Raw genomic sequence first — 12,576 nt, forward strand, 5'->3', positions numbered from 1 at the left:
AGATGGCACTTCATCTCAGAGGAAATATACAACCTTTCGAAAACTGACATAGGGGAAATTGGAAATATATATATAATATATATAATGTCTCTATACCTAATTCACATTATATGCAAGAAGCAATTTAGGCAAATTGTAGATCTAAATGTTAACTGTAAAATAATAAGGTTTCTTGAAGTAAACATAGGAGCATATTTGAATTATTTTGGTTTAGGCAAAGACTACTTAAACGAAACATGAAATGCATTAAATAGGAAGATATTTTAGAATTACACTATTCTGTTCAACGCCAATAAAAGTGAAGCCACAGAGTAAAAATTGTCTTTGGTTTTTGTTTTTGCCATAGTTAAGGATGGAGATAGGACTTAACACTTACCAGAATAAATATAATGTATTTAAATTTAATATAAGAACCTGCAGTAGTAAGTGTTGTAAAGGTTATGTAGCAACAGTATCTCCCATCTTTTTGATAAGAGTAAAATAGTGTTGTGGAAACCATGCACAACGCTAATCACAACCCACAGTGCTCCAGAATCTTAAAAAAAAACTAAAGCAGAAAACAGCGTCCTCCATACAAAATAAACAGAAGTAATAAGAGAGGCTGAGGGGCTCTGCCTCACTTCTAGCCAGAATGATCCAGAGCTAAATGGCATGGAAGTGCCTGAAAGCCAAGAAGCAACGCTGCTTTCAAAGAGAGGATGGGAGCTGGCTGAGAGAACTCAGAGGGATAAGATACAAAGGAACAAATAAATAGAAAGCAAATATTAGTGAAACACTTAAAACTCAGAAATTCCATTTCTAATACATGCCTTTAAAAAGATACTTACGTTTATTAAAGGTGTGTACAGGAATAGTTATAGTTGGTCTCACCTGGCGGTCCAGTGGCTATAACTTCATCTTGCCTGGCGGTCCAGCGGCTGTAACTTCATCTTCCAATGCTGGGGGTGCAGGTCCAATCCCTGGTAGGAGTGCTTGCCTCGTAGCCGAAAAACGAAAACATAAAACAGAGGCAGTATTGTAACAAGACTTTAAAAATGGTCCACATCAAACAATCTGCAAAAAGAGTATTTATATTATTTGTAATAGCCAAAAGTATAATCAACCAGATGCACATGAATCATCTAACAGATAATTAGATTTTCAGAGAGTTATACAAAATACCATCCAACAAAGAAAATGAGCAAAATCATGCCCTTCACTATAACATGGATGGATCTCATAAACATAATATTGAGCAAAAGATGATAGAGAAAAGAGAGAATAAAGAGTATTTATATATATTAATTTATATGCAGATCAAAACAGGCAAAAGTAATCATTGGTGTTAGAGGTCAGGAGAGTGGTTATTTGGGAAGAGAATCAGAGACTGGGGAAAAGCATAAAGGAAACATCTAAGGTTCTGATATTTTTGACCTGAATAAAGGGTACAGAAGTGTTTCACATGAACAGTCTTTGAGCCCTACTTTGTGGTTTGTATGTTTGTATATAAGCATACTGTGCTTTGATACAAGAAGCAGCCTATTAAACATGCAGTTTGGTAGAACAGAAGGTGTAGGTACAATGATGAATGGGCAAGAAAGAGCAACAACAGCAAGGTTATAAAGAGAATTGTTTTGAATTGGGTTTTTCTAGGGCAACAGCTTTCAAACAGTTTTAAAGCCCCAAACTCACATTGTGTGTGTGTGTATTTATACTTATTTAGGTATATATAAAAAGTGAAAGAGAACTTTTAAAAAACAGTACCACACCAATAGCAATACACTCTGGTGCCTTCTATTCTAGTTACTTTTTTAGTTATCTTCCTCAGTCTGAAAAAGGACATCTACAAAAAACTATGGTTAACATCATATTTATTGGAGAAAGCTTAAATGTGTTCTCCATGAATCTGGGAGTAAGACTAAGATGCTAACAGCACTACCAGTCAGCATAGTATCAGAGGTGTTACATAGTTCACTTAAGCAAGAAAAATAAAATTATAAAGATTGGAAAGAAAGTAAACTTAAATCATGGCAGGATTATAGAAAATCCAATGCTTGGTGGAGATCGTCTTCAAAGCCAAGATTGTCCAATTTGCTAGTTTATCATTTTAGTTAATAATTGATAATATATTTTCAATTAATGAGAAAACAGCATGTGTTTAATACATACACATTTTTGGAGACAAGTGCAGATATTGAGTGAGATTCAAAATTCTAAGTGCAGGTAAGCTTTGAACCAAAACTGTAAATTATTATAAGATGCTTTTAACATCTGAAATCATTACAGTTTAAAATCTCTTTATCAAATTTTCATACAAACTACTTCTTTGAATAAGTTTCTTATTATGCAGACTTAGTATACTGTTACAGAACTATTAAATATAATAATTTAAATGGCCAATGAATGCTGAACAAAGTTAGCTTAACTATGCTAGGAATAAATATGTAAGTTATCAAATGCCAAGTACAGACTTAAGTACTGTGAAGAAGGCAAATACTTTCTAAAGCTTGTCTTTCCATCTTTTGCTCTATTCTGCCTTTTATTTTCATGTTATCAAGAAATTAGGTGTGTATGGGTATTTGTGTGAGTGTGTGTGTGTGTTCTGCAGGTAATGCTGGATAACATGACAAGTGCTCTATAGTAGCCAATACATTTCTAGGGCAAAGGAGCTGGAACTTTAGAACCTGGTTGCCTCTGGGAAAACTACCTTGGTTAACAGGAATCGAGCCAACAGTCTTTTTGGCTAGCATCCAACTCAATAGGCGGTCACATTTTTCAAAATTGAGTTTTTAGTTTTGTGTGTGTGTTTATTTTGGAACTCCACTGGGATTTTCAGGATGTAAGCTTGTATTACGTTTTAAATATATTTTCATAAAGATATTTAGATGTTCTCTTTCATGTATTGTTTCAAATTAAGTTCAGAAACTCAAGACATGGATATTCAGTGTGTCTTAACCCTTAAAGTTAATGACTTCTAATTAACCCAGCAAGAAGCTAATGACTTGTAATCACTTGCCAATTGATCCTGAGGTTTTGGTTTGTTTTTGTAAAATTAGTCTAGATGAAACGGAGAGAACTATGGCTGGTGGGGAAAAGGCAGAGGAAGATCCAGGTTCAAGAAGTCACTCACAAGATGAGTTCTAGAAGATACTCAGGGTGATGGAAAGCATGTTTCTGGTCTTTTGCCAATTATTATAAGACCCATGAATGTTGTTGTAAATAAAGGTGCATGTATTGGAGACTATATAACTGAAACTGAGAAAATCATTATCTAGTATCACTTAACTGATCTTAGTGCTTAGCACTTGGCAACAGTTCAGCTAAAAAAGAGGAATATACACATAAAATTACGCATGAGATAACTGATTTTATGAGATACTTCACTTACAAGGATATTGGTTGATGAAACTTGTTCCATAAAATGATAGAACATGAATGATTCTGAATCATATAAACATTTATTAAAATCTGCCCTTGGGCCAGGATCTGGGCAATCCATTGGGTATTGAAAGATGAATAACCCACAGCTCTTTTCTCCAGGAGTTTACACTGATTAATAAATAATCACCTAGAGTATGGAACCCTATAACAAAGAAATACTTTAGAGGATATGAGATTTGAAAATGCATGTGTAATCCTCTCCAGCCCTTCATACACAGCACACATATATTTTTATACCTCTTAGAATTTGCCAGTTACTACTCCCTGGAGGAGGGCTTCCTTGGTGGCTCAGACAGTAAAGAATCCAACTGCAATGCGGGAGACCTGGGTTTGATCCCTGGCTTGGGAAGATCCCCTGGAGGAAGGCATGGCTACCCACTCCAGTATTCTTGCCTGGAGAATTGTCATAGAGGAGCCTTGCTGGCTACAATCCATGGGATCGCAAAGAGTCAGACATGACTGAGCGCGTGCGCACACACAGAGATATTGAAGTTCAGGAGACTGACAAAGGAATTTTGTCGGGAATAAGGAAGATTTGGTAGAACAATGGTGTTGGCTAGTCTTATTTGACTTGTAAAAAGTGTTTCAGAGAATATTAAAAAAAAACAGTCCCTACAGCTGTAGCTATAGAACAGATATCTAGCTTAAGACTAACACTATTCAAAAATACTATGTATTAAAAAGAGTGGTTTGTGATTAGGTATAATTGGTTTTAATAGGGTGATAAGAAACTGGAAAAAAAAAGTCATGATTCATTACTATTTTTCAAGAAAACATACAGAGTAGCCTGACATTATGGAACAATTTTCACAACCGTGATGTTAAAAAAAAAAAAAGCTGTACTGATAAGGAAAAATTTTTAAATAAAGCAAAAAGAAAACGTGCAGTGCTTCAAACACAATCTTTTTTTCCCCTTTGATCATGGTTAAAGGCAATTCAGCCCTGTAATTATTTTCCAACAGAGAAACAAGGTCAGAGTTATCAGCAAATCAGCAACACTGGACACTCCTGAAGGCACGGCCCTTTCTGCCTCTAAACATGATCAATACTTACTTCTTCCTCAGTCCTGCAGCAGAATCACCCACTGACTCCCGCATTTTTAGCTGGCACCCCTCTTTTTAAGTGCCTGCCAAAATATCCTACTTAACTATTATGGCAAGAAAAAAATCATCAAATTAGGAAAGTAAAGAAAGAATAAGGCCATTGTCTGTGCAGTTGCCTCCCAAGCTGGCCTGTCATTTTCCCTGGAAGGGAGCTCTGAACTGAATTGACTGCCCAAAGTCTTAGGTTCTGTTCTCACACCAACCACTATGATTCCATGTGAGCTCAGCCAAGCTCTTTGATCTCATCAGCCTTTCCTTTTTCAGAGAGGAGACTGGTTGTGTGTGATTGCTTGTTTTGAGTGCAAGCGTCTGGGTACGGCTAATCAGACACCTGATGGGCTTGACTTCTTTGGGGTGTATCATTTTAATTTTGTTTTTCTGTTTTAATCAGTGGTGTTAGATGATTTCAGTAATTCTCATATAAATATACATACATATATGCCTATGTATTATGTGTATATATATTACACATAATGTGTGTGAAACTTTATAAAAGGTAACTTTATAATAAGCACATTGTTTATTGTACTCTGACCAAGTACAGAGGCTAATTTGAAAATCCTTGGAACAATAGTCAGAAATTCCTATTTTTAAAGAATTCATTCATGCATCTGCATGCCTCTAAGGACAGAAATGAACATGACAGTTCAGCATGATAACAATGACAGTTCAGAAAATAAACTCCTTGATTTTCCTTACAAAACAAAAACTGAAGCATGACAGTTTTGTTGTCGTTTTAGACCAGAAGCTAACATTTCTTCTGGTTTCTTCTCTCATATCCCAAAGCCATTTTCCCCTACTAACTTTCTATATAATGACTCTCAGCACCCCAAATCTCAAGGGAGGATCTAGTCTGAAAATTCAGGAAAGTTCTACCCTAACTGCTGCTTGCACCAGTGAAACACAGTATGCTATCCTTGCAAGTCAAGGTAAAGATCATCAATCAATGTTTCCTCCAAATTACACAATCCTCTGAGTAAAATTAATAATTACAGACACAATTATGCTCTATTAGCATGAGTAAAATGTTTATGCAAAGAACCTTAGCTAAATGAATGCAAATGATGGTAGATCACAGGCACAGACACTTTACTTTGCTGTTTCCTCTGCCAGGAAGGAAACGCTCTAAGATCTTTGTCTGCTTTCTCTCTTCTCATTATGGAGGGTTCAGCTCTGATGCCATCTACTGAGAATGGTCATTCTTAACTATCCCATTTCATGAAATACTCCAAACCCCCTGTTCCATATTACCTTGTTTGATTTTTATAGCACTTTGATCTTTATTTGTTCTTTTGTTAACTGGCTGGCTGTCTCTCCCATTAGCCTGTAAGCACCAGGAGAGCTGGGGACTTACCTCTCTGATTCACCACGCTGTTTCCAATGCCCAGAATCATGCTCGGTGTACGGTAGGTGTGCATGAATATCCAATTGGTGAACAGATGAACAAATGAAATGCTCATGTTTTTGTTGTAAAGGAAAAGATTACATAGGAAAGGGTGAACAATTACAAACCAAGCTCAAGACTGATTTTACTTAGAAGTACTTGTAGTTTACCAGACAGTACTTATTATACACTTGAATTTTTAGATCTGTATTAATCTATCTGAAATTTTACATATAATAGCCATCTTATGGAAGTATAGAGAATATGCAAAAAAACAAAAACCACAATAGTGGCAAATGCACAGGATTACAGTGAAGTAAAATGGCTTCTCCATGTGACAACAGACTCAAAGTTAAATTTCTAAGTAATTAGAATCATTATCTGTTTCTCTTTAATCAATTTGTAGATTGAGACACACTAACTCTATGCACACTGTAAACTCATGAAACATAGCAGTTATTAATTAAAGTAGCAATAAAAGTTCATAACCTAGCTCTCTCATAGGCAGGTCCCCTATCAAACAATGTAATACAAAACAACAGGAATTATTCTTTTTAATTTATGTTCTTATTGTGTTAGATGCTGTTGCACAATTTGATTTTGAGTTTTCATTGAAAAGAACACCTTAAAAATATGGACAGTATTTTCTTGCCATGAAACTAAAAATCTGAGTTGCATGAGTCTTAAAGTACTTTTCCTGGCTAATCTTCTTTTTGCTGTTAAAAAATGTGATAAATTATTATATGATTCAAAACCATAATATAACTGAAGGAAATGATTATTTGAAAGGATTTTAATTAAATTATGTTTCAAGAGTACTTTCCTATGACACTTTATTTTTCTCCCTATTTTCAACTGTCAGATCTGCTATAAGCCAGAACTTTGGGTAGCAAACTAGAAAAATTAAGTTACAGTTCACAGTAGGCATTTTCTTACATTTTGAATAGAACAGACCCCTCTGAATTCATTCCGTATTGTATTGAGAAAAACTATATGTAAAAATTGTGTTTTGTAAAGTATATACCTTTCCTTGGTCTTGCCACTGAAAAGATTTTTGTTTTGCATTAATAACACCCAGTGATAAAGAGTTATATGATCCATTTCGATATCTGTATTCATAAAAAAGTTACATAAAAATATAAGGGAATTTCAGAATTAGGGTCTATTTTACTGTTAATATATGTGGGGAAATGTGGATTTGCTAACCTAGAATCTCTTTTTTCTTTGTAAGGATAATTGATTCTCTTTCTACACTGTAATCTCTTTCAAGTCAGACCACCAAGAAAAATTGACTTTAAAACTCTAACATACCTGTGCTGGAATCTGTATGATAACATTGAAGATTTACTATCAAGAGCATGCCCTTATATAGCTGATGGTCTGGGAAAATATTACACCTGTAAGAGTTAAAAGTCAAAAAATCAGTGACACAAATTAGAAGAATTTATTGTGAAACAATATGGAGACTCATAGATATACATCTAGTACAGCAAAATATCCTGTCATTATAATGTTAAAGCATTTTGAAATATTTTTAAAATCCAAATTTGTAGTCAGAACAATTTCTGAGCCTCTTTTTTCGCTACACTAATATTTTCTTTTAGTCATTAATCCAAAGATGCCTAGAAAGAACACTGATGCTCTGGGATGTAATCAATAAATGCTGATGGTTCATTGATTGATGTCCTGGTCCTAGACAGAAGAGTTTCTAAGTCACCCATGCCTTCATGTGAGATGAAGGTTGCAGTATGGAATTGTACATATTATAAAGTCACCCCTCTGAACTTCTGTGTAATTCGTATCATCTATGTAAATTTTGAAATTGTTCTGTAAAACAGACAAGGCCATGGGTAAGTTCAGTGTACACTGTGCAAAAGTATACTGTTTAATAGCTTTTATTTGAGAAAAAATCATTTTATAGTTTCATTTTTATTTTAAATGATTTTGAGCTTAGACTATATTTTCTAAATTCTCCTTTGTTTCTTGCTCACAACCATTGCTGAACATAAATTTGCCTTTCCCTTCATGAAATCACTGCTAAGGACATAATCATTTGAATATGACTTACTTTAAAAAAAAAAAAAAGTCCAGAAATGATATTGCTACTTCACATTCTCATGGCACTTTGGTCATAATCCTGAGAAAATATTGACAAAGTTATTATTTTAAGATGTTAAGTACCAATAGTAATAAGTGTGGCAATCTGGCTAAAAAGCACATTAAAATCCACCTGTGAAGAATGTCAGAAAAAATTAGTTGATGGAAAACAAAAAATCTTAGGTTAATTTTTAATTATAAATTTATATACAAACTCAATCTTTCTTCTCTCCTCAAATTTTTACATAATTTTAGAGAATGCTGATTATATAAAGATGAATGAAAACCAACTCATAATAGAGCCCATTCTTCAGTCTATTGGAAGAGAGATATATGTGAATAATAATTAAGACACAAATCATGATGTATAGAAATTATAGCCCTTATACATTGCTGGTGGAAATATAAGATGGTAGAGCCACATTGGGAAAGATTTTGGCAGTTCCTCAAAATATGAAACATAGAATTACCACACCAGGGATTTCTCTGGCAGTCCAGGGGTTAAGATTCCACATTTCCAGTGCAGGGAGCAGGAGTCTGATCTCTGGTCGGAGAACTAAGATCTCACATGCTGTGCAGTGATGCCAAAATAAAAATTATAAAAGGCAGAATTACCACACTATCCAGCACTTCCACTCCTAGGTATCACCCAAGAGAAATGAAAACTTCTATCTACACAAAAACGTGTTCCCAAATACTCACAGCGGCTTTATTCATAATAGCTGAAAATGGAAACAATCCATATGTCCATCTATTAAGAAATGAACAGGTTAAATGTGTTATATTCATACAATGGAATATTATTCATCAGGAAAAAAATGAATCACTGATAACATGCTACAGCATAGATAAACCTCAAAGACATTCTAACTGAAAAAAAGCCAGTAAGTGACAAGAGATCACATATCTGTTTATATGAAATGCCCAGAATAGACAAATCTGTAAGAAAGTAGATGAGTGGTCGTCTAGAGGGAGGAAGAGGCATGTGGAGCTATAGAGGAGGACGCAGAGTAACTGATAATGAGCACTCAGGTTTCGGGGTAGCAATAATGTTCTCAAACTAGACGATGCCGTTGTACAAGTCTGTGAATATACTAAAATGATATTACAGCATATAGATCATAAATCAGTAAAGCTATTAAGATGCAAGGCAGTATGTGATAAAACAAAAAGTTAAGTATTCCTGAAGGATGGAAAAGAGAATAAGTAATTCCTTGTATGGTAGGGCAAGGGAGGAAATGGATGTTAGCGGTTTCCTAGAAGAGGAAACTTTTAAGCTAGATCTTGAAAAATAATTAAAAATATCTCTAAGTTGAGAAAACTCATCATCTGTGACAGAGAGGCTAAAGCACAGATACAGGAAAAATCACAGTTAATTTGATAAATGATTGAGCAGTGGGAGGATGGATAGACTTAGGAAAGGTGTGTGGAAGTGACAGAGAATGGTAGAAAACAAGGGTGGTTAAAAACCCTTTAGGCTTTGCTGAAAAACAATGATACACTCCTCTGAATTTGACAGAAACTATTAAAGTTTTTTTTAAGAAAATTACCATGCTGCTTTTTGTTCTATAGAAATGAAACACAACTCTTTCAGATTAAGATTTACATCTCTGATCAAAATTGTCCATGGAATCCAGGAATCAGTAAGATACTTACCTGATTCTGACTGGTCAGGAGTTGAATCAGTAACAAGAGCAGAACTCTTCCACCTTCTGGGAAAATTTTTCTTTTAACTTTGTGTTTCAGAGGGAACTGATGTAATCTTGCAGACACGCCTTCCTGGCTTCAGGCGCATCCTTGATCCAAATAAACTCAATAGTAACTGTGACACTGTCCAAAGTCTTTGGTCCTTTGTCACCGTTTACCTTTTTCTCTAGTTGGGACTAAGAAACGAGATCCCGTTTCTGTTTGATGGTAAAACCAAAGTCACTGATTTTGTTGGTGCCAGTGTCATAGAGGATGTCTGTTCATGAGAAGTGGTAGCAGTGATAAACTGAGGGCATCCTGATGGTATTCAAAACCACAGTTCTAGCAATCTCCCAGGCCACAACCTAGCCCTTGGTAATGAGAGCCATTGATTTCCTCTTTAGGGTTAAGCTGGTTAAAGTTGAATTTCTGTCACTTGTGGCAAAATATTTCTAACAACATTAGAGCTAGGAAGTTTAATCAGCCACCAATAGATTCTTGCTGGCCTATGTGATGCACCATAATGTTTGAATTACCTGATATCTGCCTGCAATGCAGGAGATCCTGGTTCAGTTCCTGGGTTGGGAAAATCCCCTGGAGAAGGGATAGGCTACCCACTCGAGTAATCTCCAGCTTACCTTGTGGCTTAGCTGGTAAAAGAATCCACCTGCAATGAGGGAGACCTGGATTCAGTCCCTGGGTTGGGAAGATCCCCTGGAGAAGGGGAAGGCTACCCACTCAGGTATTCCAGCCTGGAGAATTCCATGGACTGTATAGTCCATGGGGTTGCAAAAAGTCGGACACGACTGAGCAACTTTCACTTCACCTAATATCTATGACCTGGTTTAGCTAGAACCTGGGTATTAAACTCGGAAGTAAGAACAATGTGTGTGCTGTGGTAGGGGAACTTAAAAATGAAGTAATAAAGAATTTTCATCAATTTTTAACATCAGTTCCTGGCTGATAGATGTTATTATATCCTAAATGGACACATTTTCTCTTGGAAAGTCATTTACAACTAAAAATGTAGGTCAGAGATACCAAGTGTCTAGCGTGTGTGTCAGGTCTCCCGCCATACTTTTGGTCGCCTTGACTAGCTGACAACAGAATTTTACTAAACCTGGCTGTGCCCCCGAGTTCTTCATGAGCAGCCCACTAGGAAGCCACTGACAGTTAAGTAGAGTTTGCATGCATGATCAAATCTACTTGCCAGCCTGGATAAGGTTACTGATAATTATCTTAATAAAATCATTATGACCTCTCTTCTCTCTTCTCTATAAAGTTAAAAACCCTTCTGCCAGTTTAAGATGGAAAGCCTGCTTTTAGGAAATCTGTTATTCATGTATGCCACAGTGGAGTCACCTTTCCCCGTGTGGGTGCATTTTAATCCTTTACTACAAACATTGGATGAAAGGATTTCCTTTCGGTGATAAAGAATTTCAGGCATCTGAGAGCAAATGGAAGAGTTATTTCAGGAGTACTTTTTCACAGAGCTTCTGGGAGCCCACCATGTGTTTGGGGCTAATCCCCCCTTTTCGGAAGTCATACCGCCTAAATTGTACCCACCAGGCTCACTCTAGACAAAGAGAATTTGAGAGAGTCTGACCTGCTTCATTAAATAAACTGCCTTCAATTCATTTTACAGATTAGTTCAGAGGTCTGTCAAATTTTATTTCAAAACCCTCAATATTCTATAGACCTTAAGTTAAAAATGATATATATTCTTTCCACTTGGTAGATTCTCTGATTTCTCTTAGCCAAGGTAGTGGAGGAGGATATCAACCAGCTGTTTTTAAAAGCTAAGCTCCTGAATCCTTGCAACAACTGTCAGGAGCCTGTTCTCTTATAAATCACACACACACACACACACAGACACACATACACAGACACACACACACACACACACACACGAGACCATGACCAGCTAAGGAAATCATTAATTTAATGCATATACCCACATTTATGGGCTTCCCTGTGGCTCAGCTGGTAAAGAATCCACCTGTAATGAGAGAGACCTGAGTTTGATCCCTGGGTTGGGAAGATCCCCTGGAGAGGGGAATGGCTACACACTCTAGTATTCTGGCCTGGAGAATTCCATGGACTGTATAGTTCATGGGGTCGCAAAAAGTGAGACATGACTGAGCAACTTTCACTTTCCCTTTCACCCACATTTATATCCCTGGTGGCTCAGACGGTAAAGAATCTGCAATGTAGGAGACCCGGGTTGGATCCCTGAGTAGGGAAGATCCCCTGGAGAAGGTAATGGAAACCTATTCCAGTATTCTTGCTTGGAGTATTCCATGGACAGAGGAGCCTGGTGAGCTACAGTCCATGGGGTCACAAAAAGTCGGACATGACTCAGTGACTCACACACACATGTATATCACAGGTGGAAATCCACAAAGTGTGCATAGGAGTCAAAGTGTCCTAAAGAAGTCCCATTCTTCTTTGTCTTTTTCATGATGTTGTCAAGAACAATGAAGGGTCTGAGATGTTATCCTGACTAGAAGCAAATTAAGTAGCTCATCGAAGTTTCATGGATTCTGTCAAAAGTCAGTGACAAACAACATTGCTATTCAAGAAATAGCAGTGGCCAGAATATGAGCATTTTCCAGCTCCACAAGCCTAATTCCCAAAAGGGCAATTCAAAGAGGGTCAGGTGACCCTTGTGCCTGTATTAAAGGAGAGGTGACCTTTGTACCTGTATTAAAGGGTTGCAGTAAAGGAGAGGAACCCTGAGCTTAGGAATTCAGGTCTTTTATAATGAGCAGTAAATATGCCTGACCATTTGTTCTAGAGGAACATAATATAGTATGGTATAGTATAATGTAATATGATATAGTATTAGTATGGTATAGTATAATAAATTTAGTATTATTATTATTA

This window comes from Giraffa tippelskirchi, chromosome 8, assembly GCF_054371585.1.
Source record: "Giraffa tippelskirchi isolate mGirTip1 chromosome 8, T2T-mGirTip1v1.2.pri, whole genome shotgun sequence".
NCBI classification, from domain to species: domain Eukaryota; kingdom Metazoa; phylum Chordata; class Mammalia; order Artiodactyla; family Giraffidae; genus Giraffa; species Giraffa tippelskirchi.